This window comes from Amphiprion ocellaris, chromosome 8 (assembly GCF_022539595.1).
Source record: "Amphiprion ocellaris isolate individual 3 ecotype Okinawa chromosome 8, ASM2253959v1, whole genome shotgun sequence".
Lineage (NCBI taxonomy): Eukaryota > Metazoa > Chordata > Actinopteri > Pomacentridae > Amphiprion > Amphiprion ocellaris.
The window spans coordinates 18,461,781-18,471,685 of record NC_072773.1 but is presented as its reverse complement, the minus strand read 5'-3'; the positions used below and the strand labels follow the sequence as shown (position 1 = coordinate 18,471,685).

Here is a 9,905-nt window from a genome sequence, read left to right as displayed (position 1 = left end):
CAGTTCCATGAAAAATCAATCAGTGCTTCCTATCTGACCCCCTCAGAATCAGCTGAAATAACTTGTAAGACCATGTAAAAGTTTACCTTCATGCTATGAATATGTTCCAAGTTATAAGCCCTTGAGTTACTTAGAGGTGTTGCAAAATTTTCACTTTTTAATTTGTTTTTTTTCTCCAGCATTTTTGAGCCCTCATAACTTCATTTGTACTGGAGATAGACGTGAAATCTTCAGGGATGAAAAACACATTTGAGCTCGTTGAAAAGTGCAACTAAATCCATTTCACATCAAGTTCAGTCATCACAGTACAAACTCTTGATTGTGGTCAGCATGACTTTTTTCTAAAACCAACTTTGAGTATAAATGCCTTCAGATAAACATAGTTTCAATAGCAAAACTGCACCAGTTTAATATCCTGGATAGATAGTATTAGAAAGAAGCACTGGTACTGTCAAGTCAAACTGGGAGAAGCTGAAATCTGATAGAAAGAAGAAGCATTCACACAGGTGCTACACTCAGCTGGGGCGGAACCAATCTGCGGCTACAGGTTTGCTACCTGCAGCATAAAAAGGGACACACGCAGCACTGAGGAGAATGAATGACCTCCTCAAACAAAGTGGCTGTGAGCGTGAGGATCTGCGGAAAACTGTACAGGACTGCTTCATCTACAAAAATCCGGGTAGCAGCCGGTAAGAGCAGAATCATGAAAGATCTAGGAGACTGTTTAACCTGCCGATGTGTGCCGCTGCAGAACGTGTTAGCATTAGCATTAGCCACGGAGATCGGCGTCAGCCACGAGCGGCTCGTTGTTAACTTTTTTATGTCTGTATGCCAATAGTTGCTGTGTTTGTAATTGCTCAGTTGAAATAAGATTGCAGGCTAATTGGTGCTAATTAGAGGTTTTCCAGCGAAGGTTAAAAGACCAGGTAATTCATTCTGTTTGTAATGGTGGGTTGTACTATGCACTTTATTCTATTTGTTTATTCATTGGATCTGGAACGGAATGCACTTTAAAAGTCACTTTATGCACATTAAATAATTTTAAAAATATGAATTAAAAAGTATAAAAATAGTTTAAAAAGTCTGATAGAAATGTTGAGTAAAATTTGTTAAAATGTGATTAAAATCAACTCTTTAAAATGCAGGTAAATTCATATGCGGCATAGGATTTGTTGAAAATTGGTCATGCCATGGTTTGTTGCTTCAGTTATTTGATGTTGAGGTTAACAAACATACATTGAATGGCATTTACTAATGAGGTGAAATTGTACGTGGGGAATGGCTGTTACTATCTGCCGAATGCAATATTGTGAACATTGTTCTTTTGTGTTTTGTTTAAATGTTTTTGACCTAAACCTATCAATTAACCCTATCAACTAAACCTATCACCTAAGTTGACATCATTGTATTCCATGACCTTGCAATCATTGCAAAATAAATGAGGAAGAAAAGAAAGCAACTGTCTGACTCATGAGTGGAGCCCAGCTCATAACCTGGGTAGATGAAACATCCTTTTTCAAGTGGGGAAACTGAACACAAACCCTCAAAAATCATCAATGATATTCACACGGCATTGAAAGTGGGAGAACACTTGACAGGTACCCTGGATGTTTCATATGTTTCCTGATAGTTCACTTGAGAAAATTTTTAAAAATGATTTTTTATCCCATCAAACTGATGCTCAAAGTTGATTATAGAAAAATCTAATTGAACAAAAACAAGATTTTGTCTTTAGGTTGATGTGGAAGTGCAGCTGATTTGGTTGCAGTTTTCAATAGCTCAAATGTATTTTTCAACCCCGAAAAAATAATTTCCTGTACCAATAATATTTCTGGAATTAAAAGGCATGACATTTTAAACCTATCACTATGTACTTTAAGGGACTGTAGCTCTAAAAAAAAAAAAATCCAAGCATGGAGGTTAAATGTTGCATAACGTCATTAAATATACTAAAGTTTAAACAAATCAGTTGATTCTATGGAGAGCAGGTAGGAGGCACTGAGTGGTTTTGCATGAAGTGACCCTAACTGTATGTCTTCCAGTGTGCTAGAACACCATATTGACATGTTAATGAGGTAAATATAAATGGATTTTCACTTTAAATGTTCTGGGCTCATGTGTTCCTTGAGGTTCATCTCTCATGTGTACAGTAGAGACAGCTCGAAGGTGTCTCTTCACTCTCTATGGTGCCTATCATGAGAGGAAAATTGAATATTAGTGGACCCACAGTAGACAGTGACTCATCAAGTGCTCTCCTCCTGCTCTGAGCCAGGAGCAGATGGACTCATGGGAGACCCAGCTTGTTTGTTTATATACAACATAAAAATATTCAGAACTTGAACCGAGGAATGTTGTGTGCTGTTTGCATGGGCACACGTGATCGTGGACAGTACACACACAGTTTCAAACTCAAATCCTCCCTCAAATAACAAACAAGAAGGGGACTCACATGCCCGGAGGCTGCAGTTGCCATGGGGACAGCTTGTTTGGTGCTCAGTCCCCGTGTCGGGAGGAGGGCTCCGTGAATGAACCTTGTGTTCAGGAAGTCTCTGGTTATGACATCACCGTGGCTGAAAAAGCAACACGTGGGCTCCTCTGCATGAGCCGTCTGCAGCCCACTCATACAGATATGCCTTGATGACTCATGCGCCCTTTACCGCTCTATGGCGTAATGAGTTTGGAGTGCATACAGATTTGCTGTGTGAAATTGGATAAGAATGAAATACATGATGAGCTTGGCATTTCATTCAGCTCACTTTTGTGCTTTTTCAACAAAAAAATACAAGGGCTGAGCTCATCCTGACACAAAAGGCGTCAGGGTTAACTAGCCGCCACATTACACAATTATTGAATCTCACATAAAGTAAAATCCTGATTTTTAAAATACACATTCTCCTTCTAGGTGAGCTGATTTGGTATTAAAAGAGGCCTTTTTCCTTTACAAAAAGCTACAAGGTCAGCTGCAGAGCAACAGTATAACAGGCTGTTTGTGAGGAATAAAGATGATACTGTCCGTTTGCAGAAAACTAAACATCATTTTCTCAGACATGAGTCAGTTTCCTGGGCTTCAGGTATATAAATGCTCCTCTGAATGCTAAAGTAGCAACTGAACTGACTAGGTGGAGTATCAAAACATTATCCAAATAAAGCCAGTAATTAACTGAGCCAATCTCAGAGATGAATGATGCTAATGTGCCGTCTTCCCTTCAGTTAAAAAAAAAAGAAAAAGCTCCACAGTTTCTTCTCATCCTGTAGAACTTTTAGTTTTTAACATAATTTGACTCATGAGAAACACAGCCTGGGAAATCAGCTCAGAATATATACAGGATCCAATGTGATTAATGCATAAAACAGCATACGAATGATGAAACACAAGACATTGAAATGGAAATACTGCATGCTCAGTCATGCTAATGCTCATTTATTTCCTGTATTACAGTGACAACTAGTGTGACAAGAGGAAACTAAAGCACAGTGCTGAGCTCTGCTGACGCCCTGCAGAGGGAGACAAGAACATGTGAATGTAACTCTGAGGAGCTTCAACAGCAGACTGAGGGAGTCAGGGTTACTGAGAGGCAGAACACAAGCGCTCCCTCTGTGAAAAAAATTGGAATACTTCACCACAGTGTTTTTTTTTTTTGTCACGGAACTGGCAGATCCAGTCGCTCCTGAATTGCAAATTAGAAGCTTGCAAAAGCTTCTTTGACAAAACAGCTGCATGCTTTATTTAGCTTTTCAAGGACATTTTAATATTTAAGCAAATTTAGCTGCTGCTAACATTTCACAAGACGTGAGGGGTTTCTAAAATAGATTTTCTTTAAGTACATACACAAGCCATCTGGTAAAAGTAGATGCATTAAGTGCAATCTGATAAATTTAAACAACAATGTTACTGCTTTCATAGAGAAGCAGTTTCCTTTGGATCAGAATAAAAGCCTGAAAATTAAAAGAAAGGGGCAGATTTACAAAATAGATTTGACAAACACTGTAAATCCAGTTTATTGTAAACTGGTACAGTCAGAAAAATAATGTTTGGGCTCAACAAAACAAATGCTAAAACAACAATTTGCATCAGTCTTTTTGAGTTAAGACAACTTTTAATGAAATTATGTTCAACCAACAGAGGACACTGAGATATGAGAATTAGCTTTTCCTGTACAGTTAAGGGTGTTTTGAACTACCAGTTTTAACTATCCAAAATTGACATGTTTAGATCGGGGATGGGACAATCCTGACCTCAGATTGAATAAAAAGAAGTTATCAAGCCAATTTCATTAAATTACCTCAACTTGGGTTTAGTTTTTATTCAGCTAATGCAAAAGTTTGAGTTTAAATTACACAAAATATTAAGTTGATGTAATTACCAACATTATAATGTCAACACAACCCATTGAAATAATGTTTGCAATTTAAATAGTTTTTTTTCTAAATCATTGAATTAGATTTTTTTAAAATCTTGTAGCAATGCATTTAATTGGGTGATGTGAATAGCTCCTTTGAATTACTTTTCAGAATGTAATGCAGTTATGTGTGTGTGTTTTTCATGCAAAATGTGCATGTGTGGAGGCCAGTTACATGAAGGAGTTAATATGTTGCATGTTGTACAGACAGTAAAGAACTCTGAGGACAATTTGCGATGTTTGGGATAAACAAGTGAGGCACTAGTGACATGGTGAATATTTAAGGTTTCACAAATGTCATTGTCCATGAGAAATAGCCTGACTGGTGTGAGGGATCCTCTTTAAAGCTGCCAGGGTGCATATCAGTAGTAGTGGTTTACATAACTCCTGCAGTGGTAAATTCATCCTAAATGTATTTGGGGGTGCAGAAGATGCATTTGAGGCTGAATCTAAACGGTACAGCTTTCCAGTTCTACACAGTTACTATTTATGCAAAGTCAAAAGGGCTTTTCACTAATAAAGCAAGCTATTTCTGCGTAAACATGAACTAGCTGTCTGCAATGCTGTACTTACTCATGTCTCTGAATCATAAAGTTATAAACAGCAACTGTATTTCTGAAAAGTCACACTGACAGGAACTGAAGTGACTCAATTATCGCTGTCTTTGATTCCAGTGAGGAAAAACTTCACATGTGCAGCCTTCACCAGGGTAATTCGGGGGCCAAAAGGTATGCAATAGGAAGAAAAAGGTAACAAAATACCTGTGTAGATTCTCAATCATCAAGGTCATATTAATCTAAGAGTTTCAGTAAAAAGCAGCTTTCAGCCATAGAAGCCTCTTAGATGAGAGGTGAAACATCATCAAGAACCAAATAGTAGTCCAGTTGCTTTTTACTGAAGCTCTTAGCGAAGTAACAAAATATTTTGATTAAAAAATAAAGGTCATTGGTCCTAAATGTTTTCTTAAAATGATTTTTTTTTCTGCCAGATCTAGTTCCACAAATCCAGAGCCACAAATTCTTAACTAAAGTTTGTGTACATCTTAAAGCTAATGTTGTGTTGTACAGTCAGGACAGATTATTCTGGTAAATAACACCAATAACCACACAGGATAACACTCACACAGAGCATTGATTTATTGTCAGCCGGCTTTCAGGAAGTAGCTGCTGGTAAATAAGTTCAGTTTGGGGTTTTTATAAGTTTTATGATAAAACTGTTTGTGCAAATATATATCAATGTAATCATAGGATGACCATAAAGTCCCTGATGTTATTTTCTGCATTACATTCTAATAATAGGTAAAGTTTACTAATTAGTTTAATGCAACACAATGACCCACATAGAAATTTAGAAATCATCCAGAACCTAAAGCTGCAGCTCTTTAAACATGACCTTGTTATATGTAATTCATTAACTATGTGGAGATTTATACACTGTAAAATAAAACACATTTAACTTACTACAGATTACATAACTTCAACCACATGTCTATAATCGTCTGCCTAAGTTTGGAGGACAATAAAGTTCCACATATCCTTTGTTGCCACAATAAAACTTTATATTTTCTCCTTGATTTATTCGTTACTAAAGTCTTCACAAGATTAAAATTTTATGAAGTTTTAATGCTGCAGCTGAATATAGCATTTGTTTGTTTGACATCAGATGGTGCTGTAAACTGAGAGATCACAAAGTTAGAAACTGTCTTAGAAAGAGCTGACGCACAACATCAAGTTAACTTTGTGTCTCCAAAATCTCCGACACTGCTATAGCAAGACTTTATCAGTTTGAAAATGTATCATATATTAAACTGATCTTAATACATTCATAATAGTGTGGTAGACGTGATTTATGCACTCCTGAAGCCATCAGGATGTATTTGTAGGCATGACGAGAGAGCGTATACATTATTTTTATATGCTGAAAGACATGTTATGAATTAAAAAAGGAGCTAACTCCAGGGCTGAACATCTCCACTTAAACGCTGCAGTGGATCGATGACAGCCTCAAAAACACAGAATTGGACTGTCAGGTTTTCAGACGTAACAAACTTACAGAACCAACCTTGTCAATCTGCAGAGTGGAACTTTCTCTATCATTATTCTTCCTCAGAATCTGGTTTGAACATGTATGATTGAGTTACTTCAATATTACCGCTTGCCATTGTGCAATGTAGAGTAGTTTTACAGTGCTCAGGCAGAGATATAGATGAGCTGGTCTGCTCGAGCTGCAGTGAGAGGGGAGGAGTTGATGGAAATAAAAGATGGGATTTTATAGATCTGCAGGAGGAAGAGGAAGCAGCAGCGTGGAGTTGCATCCAAGCCATTTTGAGACAGGAAGAGACTGATTTCATGGAAAAATCTTCTAAATATGTAACGCTGGTACAAAGACAGGAGTTTTAAGGTTCAATCAGTTACCAGTGCTATTGACATTTACATATATTTAATACGTGTGTTGAAATATATGGACATAGAATCTACAATGTAAAGATGATAATACTCTTTAGGAGAGTGAAAATCACCCCAATTAAATGTGCTAAGGATGTAATGCTTATAAGAAGAGTCCATATGGGTCAGATTCACAGTGACTCATAAAATATAGGGTCAACATGTGAACTGTAAAAAGATGCTAACATTGTTTTGTATGTCCCATATGTGTTACTTGACCTGCCACAATGTTCATCACACATGATAGACTTAACAGAGATTCCTTTGGTCCTGCATAATTGGCCTCATACAGTTATGCTGCTCATGACATGAGAACAGAATCAGAGGCTATTCTTACCTGTGTAGGCTGACGATGCACACTGGGCAGGGTACAGAACGGTATTTACATTAAAATGCTGCATGGCTGTAGTCAGTTAACCTCAAGACCAGCTTGGTTTGTTGTGAAGATCACAGATTCTGAGGTTTTTCCTTTTTAAAAACCTGTTCTGATTATTTATTGTTAGAGTAATCCAGGGGTTGTGGTAGACGGACTAGAAATTCTCCATGATACAGAGTTGAATTGAAGGCCTTACTAACTGTGTGTAAGTTTCTGGATGGTATGGGCCCAAAAGATATGTTTGCTGAATACAAACCTGTAAGATCAATCCGCTTTATTCTAAAGTCTGGTCTTCACTGTCTCATTTTTTTCTACACTTTTCTTCACTTGATTTGAATTCACTTTGTTCTATTATATTTATACTTTATATTTTATGCATTTTTGTTTTTCTTACCTTTTGTCTTTCTCTGCTGTCTCAGTCAACCAGTTTCATTTCTATAAAATGTGCTTAACTTGTCTGTGCTGTTTTTGATTTAACCAATTAAATGAATTTCATTCTGCTGCTGCCTAGTCAGTATTGTATTTTTCAGCTTTGCCTATAAAGCCCTTTACATAACCTCTGTGTATAACAAGGTGCTATAAAAATAAACATGCTTGCTTCAAAGCAGGGCAGGTATTTAAACGCTGAGCAGATATTCTGGTTTGAACTGGAGAGTTGGACTTCTAATTAGAATGAAGGAGGAAGGTGAGAATCACAATGGAAGAGGTCAGTCATGTACAAATACGACCTGGCAGGCAGAAATCTCTGATACATCTGAAGCTTAAGCTGTATCTACTTGAGGATGTGTCAGTGTATATCCATATTTTCTTGCAGCTTTATAGTCGGTTAGTTACTGCATGAATATGAACCTTAGAAATGGTCAGACTCTGCCCATCCGACAAGCACTTCAGTCTGAGTAAATCCTGCTTCAGACTCCTCGCAGAGCTTCAGCATTCAATCTGAATCCAACATGGGTCAAGTCTGAACCGCATGTAGAGGCATTAAAGAAATAGCTCGCAGTTTTAATGAGCAAAGTGGAAGAAAGCGGCGAAAATAGCTCAGGTGCAGTCTGTTGCATGGTGGCCACTTTTCTGCTACCAGCTGAGGAGAAAATGTATGGAAGCCCGTTTCCGCCAGAGGGGGGGGTAGAAATGTAAGAAAAATATTTTGAATTTAGAAAACAGGTCTGGTTTTGCAGTAAAATAATATACAGCTGGCAAGACGCAGTTTAAGAATAATTGAACTGTAGCTTAGAAAGAGGATGTGTGTGTGTGTAGGTGTGTGTGTGTGTGTGTGTGTGTGTGTGTGTCTCCTGTCTGATGTGAAGGGAAGTGCACAGCATCATTTACAGTTAGGTCCTGAATGATTCTGTTTCCATGTTAAGGATAATTTATTAAAAAAAAAATAATTAATGAAGCTCCCGCCTTTGTGCCACATGCATAAATGCACACAAGCCCATCGCTTCGGAGACACTGGTGTGGATCCTGCTGCTGTTTGATGCTGCAGATTTACAATAAACTCAATAGAAACCTCAGATGCTGTTGATGTCAAATTCAAATTACATTAATGTTTGCAATAGATGTGAAATTTTAGAGCAAAGAAAAGGAGGCAAAACCCAACATACATGAAAGGATGTGTCTTTTCTGCTCTCTTTGATGTTTGTTGATGCTGGAAATGCCTTTCAATTTTGTATTGTTTGTCTTAATACTAACTTGGGCCATGTGAGACTGTGAGACCAAACCTGAAAACAGGTGGCAAACTTGGCTGGACAAGCTTTGTAGCTATAGACTCCTCTTCTTCACCAAGCTGCTGAGGTACCTTGAATTTCTACATTGTAAAAATTAATGGTTTTAGCAGTAATTGTTTGAACAATTTGCTGTTATTTTACAGGCATCATGTATTCTTTATTATTATTTTTTTTTTTATAAGCCTTATCTGAATCTTAAAATGACCCAACAGCCTGCCGTTGCTGGGGCTCACTCTCCTGACCTTGTGATCAGTAGCTCAATCTGTATTTGTTATAAATGACTTTTGGTTCTTTTAGAACATGTAAGCATAAAATTTGACAATGTTTTACTGTATCTGAGTAAGATATATTATAGATATGTGCCATTATTTTCACTGTATTTAGTGTTTTAGAAATGTTACTGTTCCACTTTTTCTGCATTTTGAAATGTATTTGAAACTGATATTTTCTGTTATTTGAAGCAAAAATGATGTGTGATGAGGATTAAATATTCAACTGTAGTTTAACTGTTTTGATCAGTTGCAAATAATATCTAGTGAAACCACAGAAAAAAGTAATAATTTGCATGTTTACTGTAAATAGAGCAGAGTAAGACTGTATATAATGTATACATCAGAAATCTGTATTGTGCATTATGTGTATGTAAAATTACACTGTCTCACTGTATTTTAAACAGCTAAAATATCACTATTTCACAGATTGTCATTATTTTAACAGATTTTACAGTTTTTCAATGTACAGTATTCCACAGTTTATTTCATGAGGTACCCTCGCTGCCCCATTTACACTGTGTATTTTTTTTACAGTGTATTTGGGACTGTGAAGGAAAATGGATGAATAGAAATTAAATTTGGCTGTGAATGTGGTGCATCAGTTACAGTTCACTTAGCAGGCGAACCTGTGCCAGTCTGACCATTATAAAAAACCAGAAAAGAGAGAGTCCAGGCTTACTTGTTTA

The 9,905-nt window shown here is 37.0% G+C and overlaps 1 long non-coding RNA gene across 1 annotated transcript; it reads left to right on the top strand.

Annotated features, from left to right (window-relative positions):
- Positions 1 to 564: 564 nt before the first annotated feature.
- On the top strand, positions 565 to 9,634 carry LOC129349406 (uncharacterized). Its single transcript, XR_008602398.1, has 2 exons — positions 565 to 689; positions 3,440 to 9,634. It is a non-coding gene; the product is annotated as an uncharacterized LOC129349406 (long non-coding RNA).
- The last annotated feature ends 271 nt before the right edge of the window (positions 9,635 to 9,905 follow it).